We start from the raw sequence: 25,412 nt of genomic DNA, 5'->3' as shown, positions 1-25,412 counted from the left end.
GTCACCGGGCCCGTCACATAAGGGAGCAACCGACCAGCACTGCTAGGCGTAGGCCAGGGCTTACAAGGGGGTCCAAGAGAGTCCCTACAGGGCGCCAAGCAGTTGAGCCAGCTGCCAAAAGAGCAAAGAAGAGACCCCATTATTTGAGCCACAGCATAGAGAAAAATGTGCCTGGTGCAAGGCTGCACTGAATGGCAGCTGCCTCCCACCAACTGGGCAAGCGGCAGCTCTAGGCACAGAGCCAACTTAGTTTCAAACATAATTTCTAGCGTTTTAGGAGGCAAACCGATGATATGATTGTGAAGCACACTGCAGTGGGCGACTGATGATACGTGGGGTTTAACGTCCCAGAACCACCATATGATTATGAAAGACGCCGTAGTGGAAGGCTCCGGAAATTTCTACCACCTGGGGTTCTTTACCGGGCTCCCAAATCTGGGTACACCGGCCTACACCGTTTCCGCCTCCATTGGAAATGTACTCACCACAGCCGGGATTCAATCCCACGGCCTCCGGGTCAGCAGCCAAGTATTTTAGCCACTAGACCAAAGCGACAGGGCCCACAGTGGGCGACTTCGGATCAAATTAGGCCATGTGGGATTCTTTAATGCGCACCTAAATCTAAGCGAAGGAGCAGCTCATCGCCACCGCTGCACTGAATGCTTCATCTTTGATTGAACCAAAGCGAGAACGACTCCTCGCATTAGCTGTAATATCATAACCTTACAATTGGTCACCTTAGCCACAGGCAGAAGCATTTGGCTCTGCACTACCACCTCAGTATCATGCATGCAGTCTTGTCACAGCTGATGTTAAACAATGGTGCCCACTAATCCCACTAGTCCCTTGGATCCACCAGGTGTGGCCCTTACAAGTCACAATCAGATACTCATCAATGTTGTGCAGTAACATTGTGCCATTCCACCATGAGTGACTTTTGTTTCGCCTTACCGTCAGGAGTTATGAGGTCTTCAATTGCGTTTTTTGAGGGGCGGGGGTTAATGTCCCAAAACCACGACACTGACAGTATTTTTATGTGCCGCTTACCTAGAAACCGAAGAAGTGAGAAGACTAGATGGTGCTTGTCCTGGCCATTGTGGTTGTTTTTACCCGCAGTACTGTTACTGTGAATACTGTAAATACACTCGTTTTCTGTCATCTCTCCGTAACATCTTTGGTGAAGGTTCTGGGCACATCAGGAGCACACAACGGAACTTCGCAGTGGGCGTATTCTTGGACAGTTCATTATGCCGGCAGACAATTCTGCTTATCCAGCCCCCGCTATGCCGAATGCACCCAGTCACGTTGTCGTGACCCACCTCCGAGACCCAGGCACCTTCTGAGGGACTGATAACGGTCACGTGGAGAAGTGGCTGGCCAACTAAGAGTGCAGCAGCAAGACCAATCGCTGGGATTCGACTTTGATGCTTGCAAACGTCGGGTACTACCTCAGGGGTAGGGCCAGTGTGTGGTTCGACACACACGAGGAGAATGTAAAAGTACGTAACAAAAAAAGACGCATGTAAACAAAAATGAAACAACCTTTTGGAAAGCCCATTGCACGCCAAGAGAAAGAACTCTCGTGCCGTGCCCAAACCTCAAAGGAGCTGCACATGGTTTACATACAAGATGTCTTAGCCTTGTGCCGGCAAGTTGATAGCCAAATGGCCGAAGCCAACAAAGTCACCCACATTAATGAAGGCATCGCTCACGACGCCCTTCACTTGCTCGTGTACAAAGACTGCTCCACCATTTACGACATTATCAGGGAGTGCTGATGTTTCAAAGAAGCAAAAAGCCGACATGTTACGCAGCAATTTGTTCAGCTCCCTAACACTGCTGCCACGTCGTCGTGCAAAGACGTCCAGATCCAGCCGCCGCCCTGTGCCGAAAACTTCCTGCGTCTCGTGTGGCGTAAGATCGAGGCAGCAACTCCATCTGCTCCCAGGCTAATTCTCACGAGGAGGCCCGCCCGACAGTGTCATTAATTCAGGCCGCCGTGCGCGAAGAACTGGCGAATACAGGCATCCAGCCTGTATGTGCCCAAAGTCATTCTACGTCAGCCCTGCTCCATACTAACAGCCACAACTGACTTATTCCAGGTACCATGATTCGCACTGTGGACAGTCGTGCAGCAGGAAACGAAAAAGCGCTTTATTGCACGATGCCGGTGTATTTGTACAGAGGCAGGGCAGGCTTGCGCATGCGTAGTCATGCAATGCTTGATGACGTTGCACCTGGTCATATCCTCCTTCCCTTGGAAAAAAAAGAAGCAGAACACAAAATGTCTAAACGAAGGCACATTGAAGAAACAATTCAAAGTTAAATTTGCACTACATCCGCGGAACAGTTTCTGTTAGGCGCTCTAGGAGAGGATAGCGTTGTGGCGATCTTCGCAGTCTTGTGCTTCGACGCAGTGCTTTTTGAGGTACTTGCTGCTCGGTGGTGCACTGCTGCTGGCTGGAACGCGCGGTCGCTGTCGCGCTTTCTGGCTGCTGTGAGAAAACCTGCCGTTTGTTGACCTGAGGTGTTCTATCGTGCGTCGTAGATGCTGGCCATTCTCAGTAGCAACAATATAAGGGCGTGGTGTACTTGCCGGGCCCATGACGACTGCTTCGCACCCAGTCTTGTTTGTTCTATCGTAAACCCATACTGTGGACCCACTGTGCACTTCCGGTAGATTCCGCGTTGATCTGTTGTAGAAGACGCGTTGTTTTCGCCGTATTTCGCGGAGTCGCTTTCGAACAACTTCGGTCGGCACGGTTTGGGGTTCTAGGTGGCACTCTAATATGGGCAGCTTGGTCCTCGTCTGTCGACCCATGAGCCGTTGGACAGGTGACTTTAGGCAGTCATGCCTTGGCATGTTTTTCCATTCAAGCAGGCCGCTGTAGAACTCCAGTGTTCCAAACCGGCAGTTTTTCAGTAGTTTCTTTGCTTCTTGGACGGCCCTTTCAGCCATGCCGTTACCGCTGGGGTAATGCGGACTGGAAGTCACGTGGGTGATGCCCAGCTGCTTTGAAAAAATACGGAAACACGCGCTATTGAACAGGGGACCATTATCGCTGCATATCTTTGCTGGTATGCCGTGCGTGGCGAAGATTTGCATGCACACGTTTGTCACTGCTTCTGCCGTAGTTCGATGCATCTGCTTGATCTCGAAAAAAAAGAATAGAAATCTATCACAACGAGGTACTCATCGCCTTCGTGGTAGAAAAGGTCGATTCCGAGTACTTGCCACGGCAGAGTAGGTATATCGGGACTAAGCATTGGTAGTTTGACGTTCCTGCTCTTGTACTTTTGACAAAGTTGACACGCCTTCGCTAGAGCTGCAATATCCGCCGACATGCCCGGCCGTACATAACCGATTTGGCTCTTGCCTTCATCTTTTCTGCACCCCCGTGTGCCGCGTGAAGCAAAGTAATTCTTGCCTTTTTGTCGGTGGAATGACCAACTTGTTGCTTCTTAGGAGACCGCCATCTTCGACGTGAAGTTCGTCGCGATAGGTCCAATACGTTCATGCGGTTTCAGACACCTCAAGCTCGCTCTCAGGTCATTCTGTGCTTGAATAGCTGCACAGTTCAGTCATTGTTGCATCCTTGAGTACTTCTTCCCGGATTTCCTGCAGTTGCCGAACAGAGACTGGAAGAGAAGAAAGAGCGTGCACATGATAATCCAGTGATTCTTCTTTCAGCTCTTTCTGGTTAGGAAAACGCGAGAGTGCATCCACTAGGAACAGTTCTTTTCCTGGTTTGTAAATCTCTTTTATAGGAAACCTCTGAAGGGAGAGTCTCATACGCTGCAATCGTAACGGGCACTCACATACTGGTTTCCTAATTATTGACTCTAGAGGGCGGTGATCGGATTAGACGATTACCTCTGGCTGCCCTAGGATGTAGTCTTCAAACCTTGCGCACCCGTGAACAATGGCTAGCAGCTCTTTCTCGATCTGGGCATATTTCTTTTGTGCTTCGGTAAGCGAACGCGATGAGTAGGCGATTGGGTGTCCATTTTGCAAAATAATTGCCCCTACCCCTTTCTGGCTTGCACCCCTGGACAACGTAAAGGGAACACCTTTCGCACAATAGGCGAGAACAGGTGCTTTTGTTAGGCAAGCGTGAAGTGTATTGAAGCTTTCTTGGGTCTCTTGGGTCCAGACCCAGGCCGTGTTCTTCTTCAATAGCTCCCGAAGAGGTGCAGATTGTGAAGACATGTTGGGGATGAAACGCGCCACAAAGTTCACCATCCCGAGAAAAACCTGCAGTTCCTTACAGTTTTGTGGTGGTGGCACTTGCGAGATGTCGTCTACTCTCCCGGGATCCAGGCAAAGTCCTTCTTGCGTGAGGATATGACCCATGTATCGAACTTGCGGCTGCAAAAAATGACGCTTTTTTTATTCAGCTTTAGATTGTGCTCTCTGCAGCTTGCGAACAAAGGTGCTAGATTTTTGTCATGCTCTTCTCGACAGTTTCCCCATACGAGAATGTCATCCATTACAACGGCGACACCACTCAGGCCTTCAACTACCTGGTGCATTGCCCGCTGAAAGACTTCTGGAGCCGAGGCGATCCCGAAGGGCATGCGCAGAAATTTGTAGCAGCCGTAGGGAGTGCTCATGGTACATAATAATGAACTTTCTTCGTCTAGCTTAATTTGCCAAAATCCTGAAAATGCATCTAGCGTTGAAAAGTACTTTGCCCCATGCAGGCGTGGAACTACATCTTCTAATGTCGGCAATGATAGTGCTCCCTCAGTACGGCCTTGTTTAAGTCCGAAGGATCTAAACAAATGCGCACTTTATCATTACTAACCACTACGACCATGTGGCTTACGCAGGCAGTACGTTCAAATACCTTTGCAATGACGAGGTCACGCTCCATTTTATCAAGCTCTTGTTTCACGCGTTCTTGAAGAGCAACCGCAACTCGCCGAGCGGGCTTGATGCTGCCTCGTGCGCCTGGTTTTGAGCTCGATGTGGTACGAAACAGCCTTCAGCTCTCCGAGGCCTTGGAATACATATTCAAAACCGGCACTTGGGTCCTGGCTTGCCTGGGCATCGACCGCGCGTACGCGGGATATTAGTCTTAAGCGCTCTGCAACACTGCCATTCACGGTTACCGGCACGGACTGGGGTACGATGAAAAATTCCACTTGACAAGTCTGAGCCATGTACGAAGTCGGTAACGTGATTTTACTCAACGCCGTTTGCTTGTGCCCGAAAGAAGTGCGCAAGGTGATCGAGCATGGCTGCGCCGACTGCGTAGTTAGTTTCCGAAACGTCGCCTCAGGCATGACACAGCAGTTAGCTCGCGTGTCAATTTTGCATTCAACCAATAAACCTGCGATAATAACTTCCGCCGACCAACGGTTCTCACTGGACCGTTGGTCCAGTGAGGACCGTTGTATTTTCTACAAGCCCTAGAAGCATACGCTTCTAGGGCTTGTAAAAAATACTCGTCTTCAACTCCCAAAACGACCTGCTTTACTTCGCGTGTGGTCGATCTAGGGGTTCGCTTTTTCTGACGGCACACACGAGCGAAATAACTGCTTCTGATGCAAATGTTGCAGTGTTTGCCCTGCGCCACACATTTCCCATATTGATGTTTTTCAAGACCGCAGCACGTGCAAGGCGTTGTATTTTCTGTGACTGCATGCGGCAAGTGTCGGGTTGTTCATTCGGGCTCTGATTTCTAGTAGCTGTTTTTTTGCTTCTTCCCTTGCGCGGCACAATTGCACTACTTTTTAAAACGAGGGGTTTTCCGAGAGAAGCTTCTGCAGGAAATCCTTATCTTTGATGCCGAGAATTATCCTGCTCCGAATTACCCGTTCTTCAAGCTCACCAAATTCGCATCTCCCCGCGAGGATTCGCAGCTCCGTAAGCCAGTCATTTTATTTTTGAGATTTGAGATTTATTTTTCTGTACGTGCAACAGAAAAAACGAAGCAAAAGCAAAAGGCTACATAGCCTGACGGAGGCTTTTGCTCCGAAATACAGTCTGGCAAAATAAAATAAAATGAAAACTAAAAATAACATGTCATACACAACTTAGCCGCAATTAGAGAACATCATTATATACAGATACAATTTGCAAATTCTGATCACACATGTAACCATCACAAATATAAAGAAAGAACAGGACAGTAAATAGTAATGAAATACCTAAAAAACATCGCAATATATACAATAGGTGAGGTAAGGAAAGCATCTGGAGACACATACATTCCTAAGCACCTTGAACAAACAATAAGCAAAAAAACAACAACAAAAAGACACAAATAGTGTACTCTAAGCAATTGGGACACAGAAAGTAATAAATAATACAAATTTCTGTATTAAGTGTATTCAATACAATTATAAAGGAGAAATTCCTTGAACTTATTTTTGGAAGTTTTTTATTTAGGTCAAGTACGTCACCCAGTTTGTTGAGGAGACTCGGTATTTGATAATCAATATGTTGTTGACCATAGGTTGTTCTAGTTTTCGGTGTTCTTATACTATCTGTACGGAGATAGTACTCAGCACATCGAGAAGAATCGTACATGGGGTATAGATTAATATTTTGGATATACAATAATAACTTATAATAATATATTTGGTTTGCTTGTAATATGAGATATTTAGGGAATAACGGACGTGCGCTAAGACCTTGTGGCATACCGTAATATCCCTCGAATAGTCTTAGTACCTTATTTTGTAGTGTAAGTAATGTTTTATAGTTTTGAGCCGTCGTTGTTCCCCAACATAAGACACAATTACTTAGCCTGGAATGCATCAGTATATAAAATAACGCTTTCTTTAGCCAAAGTGGTAATAACGAACATAGTTTGTACATACATCCAACGCTTCTACTTAGATCTGCTGCCAATTTATATGTTCATTCCAGGAAAGGTCTTCCTGGAACCACACACCCAAGAATTTCTGTACCTTGACTTGTTCTTAAGTCTGATCTTCAAAGGAGACACTTAGACTTATATTCCGTGGCTTATTAATGGGTGCAAACAATATATATTTAGTTTTACTCGCGTTTAGCCGCAACTTGTTTAGTTTAATCCAGGAAGACAACTTATTTAGATATGTGTTTACAGACTTTTCAAGTTGAGAGATCGATGAACCAGCAAAAAATATATTGGTGTCGTCAGCATACATGATTAACTTAGGAGAATCCGGAATGCTACACAAGTTATTTACATAAACTATAAACAACAGAGGACCAAGTATCGATCCTTGTGGGACACCTTTGTTGACCCTCGCACGGGGAGATGTCTCTTGATTAATAGCGACATACTGATAGCGGTCTGTTAAGTAATTTTGAATTAACCTATTGGCAACGCCACGGACACCGTAGTTATTAAGTTTTTTTAAAAGAACACTGTGGTGCACGGTGTCGAATGCTTTGCGGAAGTCAACAAAAAGACCAAGGGTATATAGCTTTTTCTCAAAATTGGTTAGTATCTCGTTTTTAATATTGAGTAATGCAAGCTCGGTGGATTTACATTTTTGAAAGCCAAATTGGGCATCACTTATTACGTTGTACTTCGCAAAAATTATTTGTAATCTAATATTAATAGCGCTTTCAAAAACTTTTGACAGAATCGGAAGTACCGATATCGGTCGGTAGTTTCCAATCTCTTGGTCATTACCACCCTTGAAAACCGGACATACGCGAGCTATTTTTAATTCATCGGGAAATACGCCGGTAACAAGAGTTAAATTAATAATATGTGACAACGCAGGTGATATAACATCAGCGACGTATTTTATTGGTATAGCTTTAATATCATCGTAACCTGCTGCACAATTGTTTTTTATCTTTGTTATTAATTCTTCGGTTTCATGACATGAGATAGTGTGCAGAAGTATAGAGTTAGATAAGCGACGGTCATTTACAGGCAGATGTGTATCCTCGTCATACCCCGCATCATCGAAATCACAACTTTTTATGAAGTAGTTATTCATTGCCGTTGCCACCTCTCGGCTACCAAGGCCACTAGAGTTTTCCAAAACCCTAGGAATGTGGCTTTGTTTTATTTGAGCAGAAAGATTTCTAACCTCGCTCCAAATTTTGCTCGGATTATCACTTATTCTACTAAATAAATTCTCATAATACCTGAATTTAGCGCGCCTTATTTCACCATTTAGATGGTTTCTGTATTTTTTGAACTTACTGAGTAATTTGATATCTCGTGTCTTTATAAACGCATGGTACATGTTGTTCTTCTTTGTAATTTTTTTAAATAGCGCATTACTTATCCAAGGTTTTCTAATTTTCTGGCGTTTTGCGTTCTTCACAGACACCGGGAAAGCTTAATCATAACATTTTATGAGTTTATTAATGAATAGCTTGTATGCCAAGTTAGCATCCCTTTCTTGTAACACGTGGTTCCAGTCTGTTGCAATAACACGATACCGGAAGATTCCAAGCGTGTCAGCGTTGATCTAACGAGACCGTACTTTTTTATTGCTTTTGCAACTACCATTGGAAGAAGGAATGGTGCAAAAGATCGGTAGATGATCGCTTATATCTACTGCCAGCGATCCAGCAACGCAAGACGTTGGGAGTGTGTTCGTCAAACATATATCATGTAGTGTCGCAGTCTCTGCAATTAGGCGGGTTGCCTTAGAAATTACGTTATTACAGGCAAAGGAATTTGCCAGCGCTATTAACTGCCGTGAACTTGCATCCTGAGAGAGCATATCGATGTTTACATCGCCCATTATCACAAATGGAAAGCCAGTAGGACACAAGTACTCAAAAACGTCTTCAATAAATGAAATGAACTTTGTTTTACACCCCGAGGGTGGTCTGTAAACGATCACAGCGAATGCTTTTTCTAAGCGAACCATGAGGCACTCTACAACTTCATTAACCAGGGAAAATTGGGGGACAACTTCATGCTTTAAGGATTGTTTGACGTAAATAGCCACTCCACCACCTCTGCCAACGGGACGCACTTTGCCATTGTAAGTGTAGTTCTCAAAATATGGTGGATCTTCGCCTACAGTTAGCCAGGTTTCAGAGAACAGCAACAAGTCAAAGCTAAATGTAAGGGAGCTAAATATACTGAGGATCTTATCTGTCTTGTAGCGTATGCTGCGTGTGTTTAAATGAAAAACCTTTATGCACCTGCGCGCAGCCCCAAGAAGACCATTCGCAGAACTGCTATCATGATAGTCATCACTAGGTATTGCTGTATCGGTGCTCATCTTAAATGAACGTATATCAGTTTGTGCACGTTCAAAAAAAAATGTTCACTCTGTGGCAGTTCCGCCCCCTTCCACGCTCATCTTGGCAAGATCATCTGAGTTTCTTATCTTTAGTATAGGTGAGGTTTCGTTTCTACGAGCAAATATCTTGCCCCCCGATGTCCAGACAAATTTCCAACGCATTTTCTTCTTTCTCTGAATAGCTTATCCAAGAAGCTGTTTTCCGTGTTTCGTCAAGTGCTCATTGACATATACTGCAGAAGACGTCTGGCTGCCCAGGTCCTTGCTATCAATTCTAACTTTCTTTGACTTGCTTAGAATGGCAAGCTTCTTTGTCCTGCGCACAAATCGGACTACTATATTAGTTTGGTCATGACGAGCAGTCGGTACTCTGTGACAGATAACGACGTCATCTGAAGTTATTTCCTCTTGAATGGCACCACAGATTTTCTTAACCGCATCAAGGGATTCAACATCAGATGGGACACCCTTAATTTCCAGATTATTTGAGCGCTGGTAAGTTTCGACCTCCTCTATTCTACGATGTAGTCTGTCATTCTCAGCTTTGAGCTCTTGGTTCTCTTTTATTACAGATTGAATATCTGCTCCGAGTTCTTTCACTTCGTTCAAAGCATCTTTTATATCTCGAAGTTCCTTTCTTTGTTCTCGTCGTAAGTCTTCGATTGCTTTAGCAGTATCGCGCGCATCCTTCGACATGGTTAGCCAACACAAATGCGTTCACTTGCAAACGATGACACAGGAACAGCACGTCCGGCAGCAGTGCACAAATCGCAAAAAAAATAAATGCTGTTGAATACAACAGACAAATTCTCACCTGAAACAGGCGTAGATTTAGTAAGCGATGCCAATGTGCACTGCTGCCGGACTTTAGGCGACGACTTTCTTGCAGCGTCTTTTGTAGCAGCGGTGAACCGTCGCCCTCTGGTGATGCGCTGCTTTCGTCGTCGACAAGCAAACACGCCCCGCTTCGCCTGGGCCAGAGTATCAGGCTGCGTCAACGATGCATCGGTCGTAGGCGTATCTGAAACAGGCGTAGATTTAGTAGGCGATGCCAATGTGCACTGCTGCCGGACCGTCTGGAGCCAAATCGGAATTCGTTAAAAGTGAGGTTCTCAGACGGCCTGAAATTCGCCTCGAAATTTGCTGAAATTATTCTGAGGTCTTTTTTTTGTCTTCGCTGTCGAACTTGAAAGTACAGAATGTTCTTCTCGCGTCTTCGCCTATTGTCATCAAAAGGGTTGCGGCTTGAACATCCTTAGGCTGCTGGCTCAGGCCCGTCGCCGTAGCAAAAAGGTCAAACTCACGTTTCCATGTGGTCCAGTTGTAAAACATGTCCCCAGACAAGTCTAGTGACCTCGGTGGCAGCAGCAGCGTTGACGCCATTCTTGCAACGGGCGTTTGCGGCCGGTCGGTGGGTTCATTCATTGCCGACTTGCGGTGGTATCAAACGAACCACTTCTGACACCATGTGGACAGTCGTGCAGCAGGAAACGAAAAAGCGCTTTATTGCATGATGCCGGTGTATTTGTACAGAGGCAGGGCTGGCTTGCGCATGTGTAGTCGCTGCAATGCTTGATGACGTTGCACCTGGTCACACGAACCAGTGGCGCACGCGAGATGACGGGTCGATATGCTTCAACTGCAATGGCGCTGGTCACATTTTCCTCTATTGTCGCTATCGTTCGCCATCGTCTCCTCGTGCGCCATACCGTCCAGACAACACTTCATCCTCTCATTTGCACGGCAATCCACTGAACGCTAATGCCCGAACATCGACCCCACATTATGACCCGTCGCCGTCTCCCCAGACCCTACGACTTTCTCGGTTGCTTATGTCCCGTTGCTCCCCCTCGCCGTCCCTCCTCGGGAAAACAGACCAGTGCACCTCCCGGAAGGTGATGCTGCCTTGACTGATCGACTCGGAAATCCTCTGTTAACTGTGACATCTGGACAAAAGCTTATGGATGTAAATGTAGAGGGCATGCCTGTTTCAGCGCTCATCCACACAAGGGCCCAATCATCATACATGAGTGCTCACCTTTCTCATCGTCTTCGTAAAGTCGTTACACGCGCCTCATCACCTGTTGCTCACGTAGCCAATAGCCGTACACCTACCGTCCTTTGAATGTGCTTTGCGCATGTGAGCTTCGATGACCACAACACCTCAGTTCTCATTGTTGTTCTGGACGTTGCTCCTTGGACGTTTTACTGACGCGAAGATTAGTTTTGCCTCACTATCTTGTGGCTGTTTCTGCGAACAACTTTTACAGACCCGTCCTGAACTTTGGACGATGCGCACAACTGCTTCCCGAAGGTATCACGCTGGGCACAATATCACATTTAGACGCAAACAACCCTGTTGCTCTGGCCATTGATGACCCACCGTCGCCTCCAGGCAGCCCTGCTGCTGGCCCGACACCTGATGACACATTCGAAAACATGATTGCCCCGTACCCTGACCTTTCTAAAAGCCAGGACCTACGCCTTTCCTAGGAGTCATACCACGACTTTCGCTTCACCCAAACTTGGACAAACATATCTAGTGAGGCATCGAATTGACAACGCGGACGCAACACCCATTCATCGACACCCTTAGCATGTCTCGGCGACCGAGCGCAGCGTCATTCAAACGGAAGTTGAAGAAATACTCGCTAATGACATCATGGAGCCATTTTCGAACTCTGAGCGTCGCCCGTGGTATTTGTAAAAAACAAAGATAACACCTGGCAGTTCTGCGTCGACTACTGGCATTTCACCGGCACATCAACAAAATAAAAAAATACTTATACCCATTGCTGCAAATAGACGACTCCATTGATTCTCTTCTGTTGCACGGTACTTTTCTTCCATCGACCTTCGTTTGGGCTATTGACAAATAGCTGTCGATGGAAATGATTGGGAGTTAAGTCATGTCCTTTGGGTTGTGTAATGCGCCAGCAACATTTTCTGCGTGTGACGGACTCTATACTGAGGGGTATCAAGGGGTCCACATGCCTCTGCTGCCTGGACGATATCGTAGTTTTTTCCCCTACTTTGATTGATTGATTTGTGAGGTTTTAACGTCCCAAAACCACCATTTGATTACGAGAGACGCCGTAGTGGAGCGCTCCGGAAATTTTGACCACCTGGGGTTCTTTAACGTGCACCCAAATCTGAGTACACGGGCCTACAACATTTCCGCCTCCATCGGAAATGCAGCCGCCACAGCCGGGATTTGATCCCGCAACCTGCGGGTCAGCAGCCGAGTACCTTAGCCACTAGACCACCGTGGCGGGGCTCCCCTACTTTCACCAGTCACCTGCAAAACTTGTCGGCTATATTGCAAGTCTTTAACAGTGCTGATTTTCCACTCGACTCTTGAAAATGCTGCTTTTGGCGCCTGGAGATCACCGTGCTTGGCCGTCTTGTTGACGCTGCAAGTAAACGAGCTGATCCAGCAAAAATACGCGCCGTCATCAACTTCCCTATTACATGTTCTTCCAAAGAGGTTCGCTTGTTTTTTTTGGCTCATGCTTCATCCAATGTGCTTCAAAAAATAAAAAAAACCTTTTCGGAAAGCCCGTTGCACGCCAACATAAAGAACTCTCGTGCCGTACCCGAACCTCAACGGAGTCGTACATGGTTTACATACAAGATGTCTTATTCTTGTGCAACATATACGTCGTAACACGAGGCAGCTGGCTGTTCGCCTTTATTTTATTTGGCTGAAATCCAATGTTGCCTATTGACTCCAATGATGCCTCCTTCAACATGCCCACCCACTGAATACGCTCAATAAGCTATAGCCCATGCCGACCATACACGTCAACTTGTGTGCGTTCGGCTAACCGACTCGCAAACGGGCCAACAATTTCGTTACGAGAGCAGTCATATGAATACTCCCTTTCCTCTAGGATTCCTGTGCTGTGGTCTCCAGCACGCTGTATTGGACTTTTTACAAAGCTACTGTTCCCGCCCTCCAAACCGTACCCTGTGCACCGCCAAGTGACCGACGTGACATAAGAATTTGTATTGCCTTTGTCCTTGTCGACTCAACCCCGTACCAACATCGTTTACGTTGTACGTCTGAAGCCATGTCATACACCGGGCTGCCGCAACGCACATGTAAAATAACCACCACTATACCGTATTTCTCTGACTGCACCGAGTCGGTGCCTTCACCGCCGGAGGGTGACGTTATGTGCCGCTCACATAGAGAGGATGAAAAAGTGAAAGACTAGGTGGTGCCTGCTCTCGCTATCTTGGTTGTTTTTACCCGCATTACTGTGACTGTGAATATTGTAAATATACCTGTTTTCTGTCATATACCAGTAACAATATTATTTATGAAACACCCGTTGGGGCACAGACATATTTTCGGAGAAGGTTTTTGGGCTATGATTCTATTTCGGGCCTTACAAGGTTTTACAGCAAATTACTGAAGTACCCTATGAGGTTCTCCCAGAAGGCACCTCAAGAAACTGCTATCAGCTTCCAGAAAGTGTAGTCGCCCGCGTTTCTAGACTTTAACCGTACTTCTCTTGCTCCGACTCGTCTAATTAGCAACATTACGGTGTACTGACAACTTAGCATGGTTTCTTTTATTTCACCCTCTTCCTTTTGTTGTTTGCTGTTTATTCTTACTTGATATCTTGCTTGATAGCGGCCAATTGAGCTATTTTGTGTTATGACACGCCGTCCCATTGTATAGTGCACTCATCCTTTTTTTTTATTTCGATGTGCTGCATCAAGACTGCCACCATGGCCGGGATTTCAATGCCGTAACCTGTAGGTCAGCACTGGATGTAGTGGGTTGGTCCTCGGTGCTGTCGGCCCACATCACTCAATGTATAAAACGGTGCCAGAACACCACTTGTCACCACCAAGTTCCCTGCAATGCACACTTATGTGTTAACCCGGCAACCTACCTGTGCTGTCAGCAATAGTATGCCCTTCTGTGAACACCACATCATCCAGTGCACCATTATATGATGCCCAACTACCGAGTCCATATTTTTAGTACCGATGGGCCACTTGCGTTTTCAATTTTAGCTCAAAACAACAGAGCCCTACTCTAGTCTCAATATCGCTGAGCCTAAGTGCAGTATAGTGCTTTCTGGTCAACAGAAAGTCAAATTGATATTGCCTGTGTATGCACCATGCTTCATCTGTGTACTTTACACATATTGGCATGACAGCATCGTGTCGACAGTGTCCATTTAATATGCGTGCCTGTCATGCCGCTTCCACTAAAATTCTAACAAAGACTGTGCTTTCTGAACCAATACTTCTTTGCAGACTAGTTGGTTTCATACTTGAAAACTCGGCTTGCAGTGCAAGCTGAAGGAAAAAGAAGAAGGGGACAGGAAAGAGTACGCTCTTTCCTGTCTCCATTCTCATTTTTCCTTCAGCTTGCACTGCAAGAAGAGTTCATTTTGCTTTTCAAAGTTATTACCATGACTGTCCATACATGAACTCACCATTGTATACATTCACGTACGTCTATGCTTGACGCATAAAGTGTTATCTTTGTTGTGCCATTCTCCTGTAAATACCTTCAGTGTTCTCTCATGGGAAAGTTTTCATGTTAATAAATTATCATCTCATGTGTTGCGTTTTTTTTCGCATGGGTATAGTGGTTACAACAGTTGGCAGCTGCGATTTCGGTAAGCATCGCCCTAATACATTTTTTATTGAAGAAGCCTCTCAAAGGAGACATCATGCAGAGTAGAGCCGCATGGAGTGCACTCGACTGTTTCATAGAGAAGGGTGGCAGATTATTTTCAGATCACATAATACACAGGAGGCGAAAAAAAAAGCGACAACCACAAACGGGCGAGGATAACTGCGAGTCTAACTTGCCTTCACCTGAACACGGGGCCGTATTGAAGTGAAGTCATGAAAAAAAAAACATCCGCGAAGAGCTCTCCAATAAGTTTAATTCTCTTGTCTTAAATTAGTTCAACTAAAGACAATGTCTTGAGGCTACATGCTTTCTTTTCAGCTTCGACAGTGTGGTAGTGACGCACGACAAAGTTTTGCACGCAGGCTCTCAAGGATTTTACGATCGCACGCATGTATCACCACTACATTTCTGTCCTTGCTGCCCGAGCTCAGTTCGTAGCCTTATTTAAAACGACAGTATCGGAAACGCGCTTTCAATAACGGCATGCTGAGAATGAACAAAAACTCACCAAGTGGAGTGCAGTAATCTTCGGTGTGGCGTTTTTCGCAGCAGGCCTAGGTGTACCAGGCGTAGTGAGTCGAGTCGGCTTCAATGCATCCTGAACGGCGCGGCTTTGCGACTCGGCAGTGAAAGGTGGGGCACACACTTTCTTCATGAGTATCCAACTCGGCGTAGGGCGTTCGTTCAGAGGGAGGTGGGCGCACACGCTTCTTTCGCGAGTATCCTACTCGGCGCAGGGCTTCCTTCCGAGCACTTGGCAACAGGCGTAGTGGCGACTCGGCTTCATTGCATCCTGAATGGCGTGACTCAGCGCAGCGCGTTCGGTCAATTGCAGGGCCATATCCTTTGGCAGGGTTTCCTTCCGCGAGCGCGACCCCCCGCTAGCTGCAGCAGCAGCCTCCGGCAACGCTATGCGAAAGTGCGGGGGGCGACAGCGCGATGACACAGTTAGGCCGGAGGAAATGCATAGCCTCCAAGAGCGCTGGGCCGCGGTGCATTGTGGGGGGCTCTATCTGCTCACCTTTGTAAAGTCGCATACCGGGCAGCCAAGGTTGTCTAGGCGACGAGACTTCATGGCATCGACGCGCTTTCAAACCGGCTAGATGCGGTTTAACGCTAGCTCTGGCCCTCTGGTGATAGCGCGGGCGCTGCTTTTTTTTTTTTTTTTTGCGGAGCGATTTGTTGCGGTACACTCGTTCTTTACCAGTGCATCGTAATTGCAGTGAACTTTGTGACGGTGCAGTGCGGCCAGCATGAGCTACTAGTCAGAACGCGCATTTGTAATATTCAGGAGCAATGTTTAGCGCACCTTCACCGACCTAATGTAGTAAATTTCGGTAAAAGAAGCTAAGGTGATGCTTTTTGCTTAGCTCTATGGTTCTTTAGGGACTGCACATTCAAGGTCACACAGGCGATATTTTATCAGCACTTTCATTTCGGTAAAGACATTGCAACATTGCATACATCGGCCGTCACACTATTCGATGAGAACATATTGCCACGTGCGTACTGCTAGGAAGACGAAGACGACAGCGCATACGCGCATCTGCACGCTTTTGTGCAGCTAACAATAACAAGAAAGAAGAGGAACGCTCTGGCACGCAGTAAATAAAAATACTGACCTGCTGCTACTTTCTCAACCTGTTAATTACTACTTCTGTCTTCACATTGCGGCAATACATTTGTACTTAGCCTGCAGTCCTTGGAACAAGACCACGGCTGAAAATATTTCATCAATGTTGTTCTCTCACTACCTACAAAGTCAAGGCTTTGACCGAAGCACGTCTGCTGGGGAAGTTACATAAAGTAAAAGAAGGGGATCCACAAAAAAACGGAGAGAGAGAGAGAGAGAACTAGAGAATGCGTTTCGGTTCCCCTGAGGAGAGCTTTGTTCGCAATTTAGTCAACAAGGCTCCCGTCATTGTGAGCAAGGCTTGGTCAAGGTCACCGAAATGTCCTTATTCTGCATTTTTCTTTACGGTCGGTACCCTCTTCCTAATTTCCATGACGCACTTTTAAGGACACATGAAGAGGAACATTCAATACAGTAATTAACTAAAACGTGCCTGCTAAAATATATGACGTCAATGTTCGTTTTTAAGGGACCTGACGGCCTGCTGACGTGGTGGCTATGGCTAAACAACTGTGCTTCTGTTGTTTATTTTTGTTTCTTTTTGCAGGTGGTGGCTGTTTTATCTCCAGCTTTAAAAGCTTCGATCTTATGGGGGAGGGGGAGGGGGGAGTGTTCTATGCATGGCTACACCAATGTGCGCAACATAACCTTGTTCAGGCAAATCAGTGCACTTTGTGAGTGTTGACTATTCACGCAAATGACACAGATAAAAGAAACAGGTACAGGAGAATTGGCCCTTACTCTATTAAACAAGTGGCTCTCCTATTGTATCTTCCATCTTATAGTAGTTTGCGTGCTTTATCGATGAAAACTGCGTTTCGGTCACATTACTTCCTGCTTCGATTTATTACTAGACTCGCAAGCAGCTAGTTGTAGGAGTCTTGGTGGTATCAAGATGGTTAATGTATACTAACAGTATAAGCAAAACGGCCCGAAAATGTCGTGCGTTTGTAGCCTTGTATAGGCACGTGTGCTCAGATTTGGGTGCACGTTAAAGAACCCCAGGTGGTCGAAATTTCCGGTGCCCTTCACTATAGCGTCTCTCATGATCGTATGGTGGTTTTGGGACGTTAAACCCTACATATCAATCAATTGTTTGTAGCCTTGTTCATTACACCCCAAATATAAGGGTGTAAATAGGGTGTTTTGAGGGTGTTTTAATTACGAACACTTCAAACTTAGAAAATGGGGCGTGAAAGATTGTTCATACGGGTGATTTTATAGCGTACACCCGTTTTACACATTTTAGGGTGTAAACGTTTTTAGAGTGCACGATAAAGAACCCCAGGTGATACAAATTGCCGGAGCCCTGCCCTACGGAGTCTCTCAATATCATATGGTGGTTTTGAGATGTTAAACCTCATATATCAGTAAATCACTTTTAGGGGCACGGAAAAAACGACAGATAGCCCGTACCGGCTTGCTACCTTTTTCGGTTGTGGGAGACCTATTCAGTATAAAAAGTCACTGCAGTTTTTACGATTTTGGTTTCTTCTTCTCTCGTGGCTGCTCTAGCACCCTCACTCTTCAATTTCCGAAAAAAGCGCTTCGGAGACAGCTGCAAATAACGAGCCATGGGAATTTGCAGCTTCAAGTAACTGAGTCTGGTTTTGGAATGATCCCTGCACCTCGTACGTGCACCATTTTTTGAGACCAAATCCCACGCAGACCACACCAATACCACGCTTGACTATTTTTGACTGGCAGTGGTCACACGGCATTACCCCTTTCTTGGTGCAAGGTAACTATTGCCAGCATGTTTCCCCACTGTGGAAATATACGCTGGGCGCCCCCTTTTTCGGCTTCTCTGGTTGCCAAGGCTATGGCTGCTGCCTCTGCGGTGGCACTTGATCTGGTGCGTAGGGACGCGCAGGCCACGACTTTGCTTTGGTTAGTCACTGCCAATGCATATGCTTGTTTTCTGGAGCCTTGTGGTGGCGCGGGATAAAGACTGACGTCGGTAAAGTAAGCGTCTGGATCGCTACTTCGCTGCAGGAGTTTTCGTGCTCGCGCTTGACGGCGCTTTTTGTTGTAGAGCGGGTGCATGTTTTTTGGAACTGGTTCCACGATTATTTGACAGACTCACAAGCTGCATGTCGCTTATATCTTAGAGGCACACTTCCAAGGTGCGTCACTGATATTTTGGGGTCCATGTTGATGGAGGCACATGGCGTCACTTGGTGCCCAGGGCATGACGGCCTGGGGGGGAACGAGGAGGCAAACTGCGTAGCTCGCGGACTTACTGGCCGAGACGCAGGACTCTCCTCAGGACACCTCACAGGGCATCATAAAGAGCAAAGTGTAACAAGCAGGCAGATATTGGAAAACCGACGCCTTACAAGACGCACGTACGCCCCTCCACATCCGAACTTAAGCAGCCGACAAGCCCGGGATTGGCGCCGCCTCCAAACGAACACATACCCCCACATATCAAAACTACGCGCAATTTTTCCACAGATATACACAACAGGGGTATGCCCCTGGTGTAGTAACAACACAGCCACACTTACACACATAACCTACCAATGTACCGGGCGGCCAGCCAATGCAGTATCTAGGTTGGTGCGCTCACTACAAACACTCACAACGTGGTCTTGGGAGGCACAGCTTTCCGAGCTGGCACTGGGGAGCCAACTGGTGACCCTAGACCAGGCCCGGCGAGCCGCTGTGGCCAGTGGGGCTCTACAAGAGGGTTCCACCCGGGATTAGTCACGTAATTTTAATTCTTCAATAAAGTTTATTCCCCACTGTGGAAGGTAAAACGGAGATCTAAAATTTGCAGGGTGTTACATTGCAGCAGCTCTTGTTTAAAATCCAGCTCTTTTTGGTGGGTCTTAAAAAGATATAAAATAATGCAGTGCCTCAAGGAGCCTTGTCTATTAAAAGGAAACAAAAAACGTTATTCATGTACCTAAAACATCTGGAAAGTTTAAGGTGCTATCCTGATTAAAAACTTTGTCGAGCAGCCGGTCAACACTAGGCGAAAATACATTGCACAGTAGCGGCGGAATGCATTGACTGATAAGCGGGGTTTAACGTCCGAAAACCATCATATGATTATAAGAGACGCCGTAGGGGAGGGCTCCGGAAATTTCGACCTCGTAAAGTTTTTTACCGTGCCCCCAAATCTGAGCAGACAGACCCACAACATTTTCGCCTCCGTTGGAAATTCAGCCACCGCAGCCGGGATGCGATTCCGTGACCCGCGGGTCATCAGCCGAGCACCTCAGTCATTAGACCACCGTGGCAGGGCGCGGCGCAATGCAGGATCCAATGTGAATGCCATTTTCTTACAGAAAAAGCTGCTTGTCGAAAGATATAGAAGTCCGTCTTAGGTAGGCTTCCAAAAGAGTTAAAAAGGTGTCCACCGTTACGCCAGCAGCATTTTGAAACCTTATGACGCCACTTGCTTTTATGCAGGCCCTCATCGCAACAAAGCTTTCATTATGTTGAATTGAGTCAAAAACGTCTTCCAGACTCACTAAGAAGGTGCTACTAAGCTAGTTCTCATTTTCTGCACTATGTCTTCACTATGTCTTTCGACTTACTAGGGAAAACATTGGCCCGAATCTACAAGTTACACTGTAAATGTCGTCGAAAGACAATTCTTGCGTCTGGAGAGAGGGAAAAAAACGTTTATTCGATGTTCTGTGCAAGAAAATCGGTGAATGGTATTCTGACGGCGCTGCATTAGAGTACCTCGAGCGTGTAACCGAGGCGAACAAGCGCGTCTAGGCACGTTAAACAAGAGCGCCATCTGGCAGTTATCTTCGAAAACGAAGGCAAGCGTGACCGCGGAGAAAGATGCATGCCAGTCACCGAGGTGATAAAGTGTAGAATGGAAAGCGACGGGCAGGTGCCACCACGATGCCGTCGTAGCAAAGCGTTGGAAACCCCTTCTTCAGCATTGCGTTGCACTGTCAGCGCAGCGAGTTAAACGCTACAGTACTTAGAGTGTTTTGTGTGTGCCCTCTTCTAGTTTAAAGGCAGACATACAAAACATAGGTATGTCGTTATGGCGCCTCAGATATGCGCAATATTTGCTTTTTTAATTGAGAATCGCACAACTATGAACGTCAAACCTTGAGCAGTATCGTTGGGCGCTGCGGATGGGGTTGGCCGTTCGGTGCCGTTTGTGGTATCATTAGGGCGGACAAAAAAAAAACAAATGTACAGACAGACAGACAGACCAGAATTTTTCCGTCGAAGGTCCCCAAGAAAGACTATCGTCTTTAAAAGCAGTCCTCACTATTACCGCACTTTAGCGCCTTCAGTAGGTGCTTCCTAAGTAAAAACTGTCATGTTGTAATAATGTTTTTCGAATATTTGTATTATACGGTGCCTGTTGAGTCTGATCACAACGTCCGTGAGAAAATGGGAAGCCTGCTTGCCGTTTTAAAACTACACTTTATGAAAAACATTGAAAAAAAAACCGAGCACACACACGCACACAGAACAGCAAACAAAGAAAAAAAATCATGGCTTTGCCGCAAATGCGAAGCAGTGAACACGATAGCAACAACTTTGAAGGTCATGCGCAAAATGGCAAGCAGCTCAAAACGTGCCCTGCGTTTTTCACTCACAAAGGACGCACGTACTGCACTCACAGGTACAGATTATCGCGAATAAGCGTCTCGGTTGTTACTTCGCTGTGTCTGAAAAGCGCGGCCTTTCGGCAAACAGAGGCTGTGCAACGATTGCAGTGACCTTTGTGTGCCCGGTATCTACAACAGTATCTCGACTATCGTCCACACGTGTGCATGGATCATCATCTGCCGTCAAAGGCATGTGCGGCCCGAGCCACGGATGGATGAGCAAGGACGAACGAATTGACTTGGGCCAACAGAACTCATGTGGTGCCGATCAAGCGTATATACGATCAGCACGAAGGCTTCGTGGGATTTGGAGCCGGCACATTTGCCGACATGACGCTAATGCAACTGTTGCCGATGCATGTTAGTAATTACTACATGTCTAAATCGGGGAGACTTGTATATGCATTGCTGGCTACTCCCACGTTTCCAAGTGTTCGTAACAAACACCGCACTCTAAGGCAAAAGGGTGTTAAAAGGGTGTGTGGTTCGTCCTTTTGGGGACTATTGGGGCTGCCTCAACCATTAATCGCTTTAAGGACTAACGAAATTCGGTCAAACAGATAGTCCCCTCAAGGGACTAACATTTAGTCCTCACAATTACACCTTAGTGATTAACCATTCGTCCCACAGTTCACCCCAAAGGCTAACATTTAGTCCTGGCATTCGCACTTCATAGAGCAACTGTTAAGCCCCACATTTACAGCTTACCAAGACACCGTTAGTCCTCACAGTTGCACTTTGCTGGACGAACGGTTGATCCACTCAAATACTCTAATCGTATGATCGTTTTGTCCCCAGTTCAAACATTGTTTTTTGTTCATTTTCCGCCAGGCCTAATACTTTTTTCGCCTGTTTTTCTGCGCAGTGAGCAACAGATTCCGCAAAAAAGAACACACGGAAAAGTAGTTAGCCACCTATGTGTAACTGCTTTCACAGTCACGGCAATAACGAAAGACAAAAGTGAGACATCGAAATCTTTTATTTTTCTACATACACACGAAGTTTCCCCCTTCATTTAAGGGAATTCATGGTGAAGTGTACAAGTCCAGTCTCGTTGTCAAATTTTGTTCACTCCTTGGGGAGCTCCTCCGACTGAAGCGATAGATGACAGGCATTGCAGACGCCAGCGCATGCAGCCTTCTGCATGTTGTGTTCCCCCGGCTGCGCGTACAATATTATAGCAAAATAGTTAGGCACACGTCACAGAAGATGAAGATGCACGCTTATGACAAGCACGTGCACGTTAATATAAAAACAAGCGTTAAAATACGACACACAAATAACTTTACCTTCACATCTCACACAGCCCTTTTGAAGCTGCTTTGACGAAAGAGATGGATGACGGGCATCGCATACGCTAGCGCACAGTCTTCAGCACGGTGTGTGCCCACGGCTGCGCAATGAGTATGTAAAATAGTGAGTCACACGTGACAGAGGATGAATACAAATGCATATGAGAAATACGAGCAAGGTGAAATGAAAACATATGTGAGATATGACATGCTAATAATTTCACCGTGATGTCACACATCGTCAAAGACTCATTTGGATCCCAGTAGAGCAACAGCTTAGGAGCGGCGGCCGCAGTCACTACTCCGCGAACGACCATGCCGCTAACAAGTCAGCGAGTCCTAAGCGCATGACGTCGTTCCGCTCGAGCAAGCGAACGCGAGACCAAACACGGCACTGCACGCAGAGTGTCTGCCGCCAGCGAACTTCGAACAGAAGAGCGAGCGTACGCTTGGCCGCCGCCACGAACAGCGCCGAGCTGGTTTGGAGCTAGCGCCGAAGAAATCGCCCGTAATGCGGCCCTTTTCTACAAACTCGAGCGAGTGCAGCGCGCAAACGCGAGTCCGCCGCCATGGCCAACGAACGGACTGTGCCGAGCTGCTTACGACCCACTGAAGGGGAAGCCAACTGTAATGGTAACCAATTTTCAGCAAGCTCCGACGCTAGTGAAAGCCCCGCCAGCCCTTGCTGGTGCACTTACAGCGCGCGACATACTACAACCAAGCTCTTTACGAGAACCCGCAACGTGTTTTCGACGACTCCCAACAGAGCGACGAGGTCTCAGCCCAATATCGTCAGCACGGAGCTCATCGTGGCGGCGAAGACAGGCGAGCACTCGATGAGCGAGCTTACGGGAGGCCGACGGCAATGGTGGCCAATTTTGAGGCAGTGGCAAAGCACAGGCGAACTGCTGACGCCGAAGCTGACCTTCGCAATGCATTTCGTGCGTGCGATATACAACACAATTGAGCGCGTTGCCGGCAAGCGCGATCCGTATCGCACACGCGACAAGTAGAGTAGAATAAAGAATGATAACCTACTTGCCTTAGAATCCAGCGCTGTTTTCTGCCCTAAGTGGGACTGAATTTTATATCCGATATGCCTGTTGTCTTCTCGGCCACCATATTGGCCTTCCCAACTGTTGCTGTCGTGTGTTGGTCGTGACTATCTTGAAGCCAGAGATATACAGCGCGGCGTGGTGACGTGTCGAGACTTGCTCAAGACTTCATGGGTGCAGCGATACGCTGAAGCAGCAGCCCACTCTCATCCAGTCGCACACCCAAGCACCTTCGTAGTTCTTAGATCGTCGATCGAATTCAGGTGGCCGTGGTCGAACACTCCGAGCGCGACGCCATGCAACCGCCACTGGCCAAATACAAGGAAAGACTGAGCCAGCAGAGGAGGACAAGGACATGTGTTCTGTGGAGAAGGATGCCTGGTCACCCTGGCAACGCTTTTCACGCTGCCTGCAATCCCTAGTGGAGACTAAGGGTTTCGCGCCGCATGCTTCCCTCTGTGGTTGCTCCTCAACGGTATATCCGTTCATCACGCACGCCTTTTGGGCTCCGTTACTCCTTTTTCGGGTAATTTTGCCTTAGAGCGCATGAATGCATAATTCATACGTCGCGTTTGAAGAAAGATCGGTTATTTTCTAACAGAGTGTTGTATTTGATTTTGTTGTTAGTACTTGGGGAGGGTGCTGAATTGAACCCAGGGCCTTCTAACCCCCGTATTCACAAACGCTCTTTGACTCGACTTTCACCCTTCACTTGACAAAGTTGAACGCTTTACCGCCACTCGGCTGAAAATGACGCTGTGCTACTTAAAATCGCAGCAGATTGTCGCTGATATTCAGTGACTTGTCATGACTAGAGATGGCGCTCCCAACGGCTTTCTCAAGTGAAGGTGGAGCGTTGAGTGAAGAGACGTTCTAGAGTATGGGTATAAGATTCGGGAGATGGAAGTCATGAAAAGTTTGCAAAGTGAGCAGGAAAATTTAATTTCAAAGTTAAATGGCAATGAATCTAGGTTTAAAAAATGAGGAGACACTTATGGAAGTGTAAGATATTATTATGGGAATTTGGAGCCGGCACAATTGCCGACATGTCACTGTTGCAACTGTTGCTGGTGCAGGTACCTCTGCTGCTGGTTTCTGCGATCCACTTCGATGCAGCGGAGCGCAGGACACACCCCTTTTTGTCTGATCCCCGGTCAGCATCTATAGTATCTCGACTATCATCCACACGTGTGCATGGGTCATCATCTGTCGTCAGAGGCACGTGTGGCCCGAGCCATGGATGGATCAGCGAGGATCAACCAATCAATTTAGGCCAACAGAACTCACGTGATGCCGATCAGGCGTATATAGGCACTCAGCACGATGGCTTCTTGGGATTTGAAGCCGACACACTTACCGACATGCCGCTGATGCAACTGTTGCTGGTGCAGGTTAGTCATTACTACCCATCTCAATCACGAAGACTTGTATATTGTCACGGGGTCGTGACGTGGCCGAAGACAGGAGACTTCGTGTCGGGATTTAACTGTTTATTTGGGCGAACCTGTGCCCGGTAAACGGAAAGTCCAATTACAGCAGCAGTCTTGCACAGATAGCAGTCTCGGACTGATAGCAGCGAACGGAGCGTCGGCCTTCGACCAACAACAACTGGCAAGCGGCGAAGCGCGTCGTCATTCATACTCTTGCCATCGAATGTTCTAGCGTTATCGCTGGCGGTGGCGTAGGTTCCAGAACAATCTGTACCGTTCGCACAGTGGGCGTGATCTTATCGAAATGATCTACTACAGTCCGGAACCTTCTGGAAAACTGCAGGCGCGGTATGCGCTGAGAATCGTGTGGTGTTTTGGGACGATAACGAAAACTTGGGAAATGGAACGTGGCATTGCCCCCCTCTGAAAAAAAGGCATCGTCCCGATGTTTAACTAAATATGAAGGTACAATAATAATGCAAGAAAGTACAATGAATAAATTACGAAGAAACAACAATAC

The sequence above is a fragment of the Rhipicephalus microplus genome, unplaced genomic scaffold (genome assembly GCF_043290135.1).
Source record: "Rhipicephalus microplus isolate Deutch F79 unplaced genomic scaffold, USDA_Rmic scaffold_12, whole genome shotgun sequence".
NCBI lineage: Eukaryota > Metazoa > Arthropoda > Arachnida > Ixodida > Ixodidae > Rhipicephalus > Rhipicephalus microplus.
Note: the sequence above shows the minus strand (reverse complement) of the source record.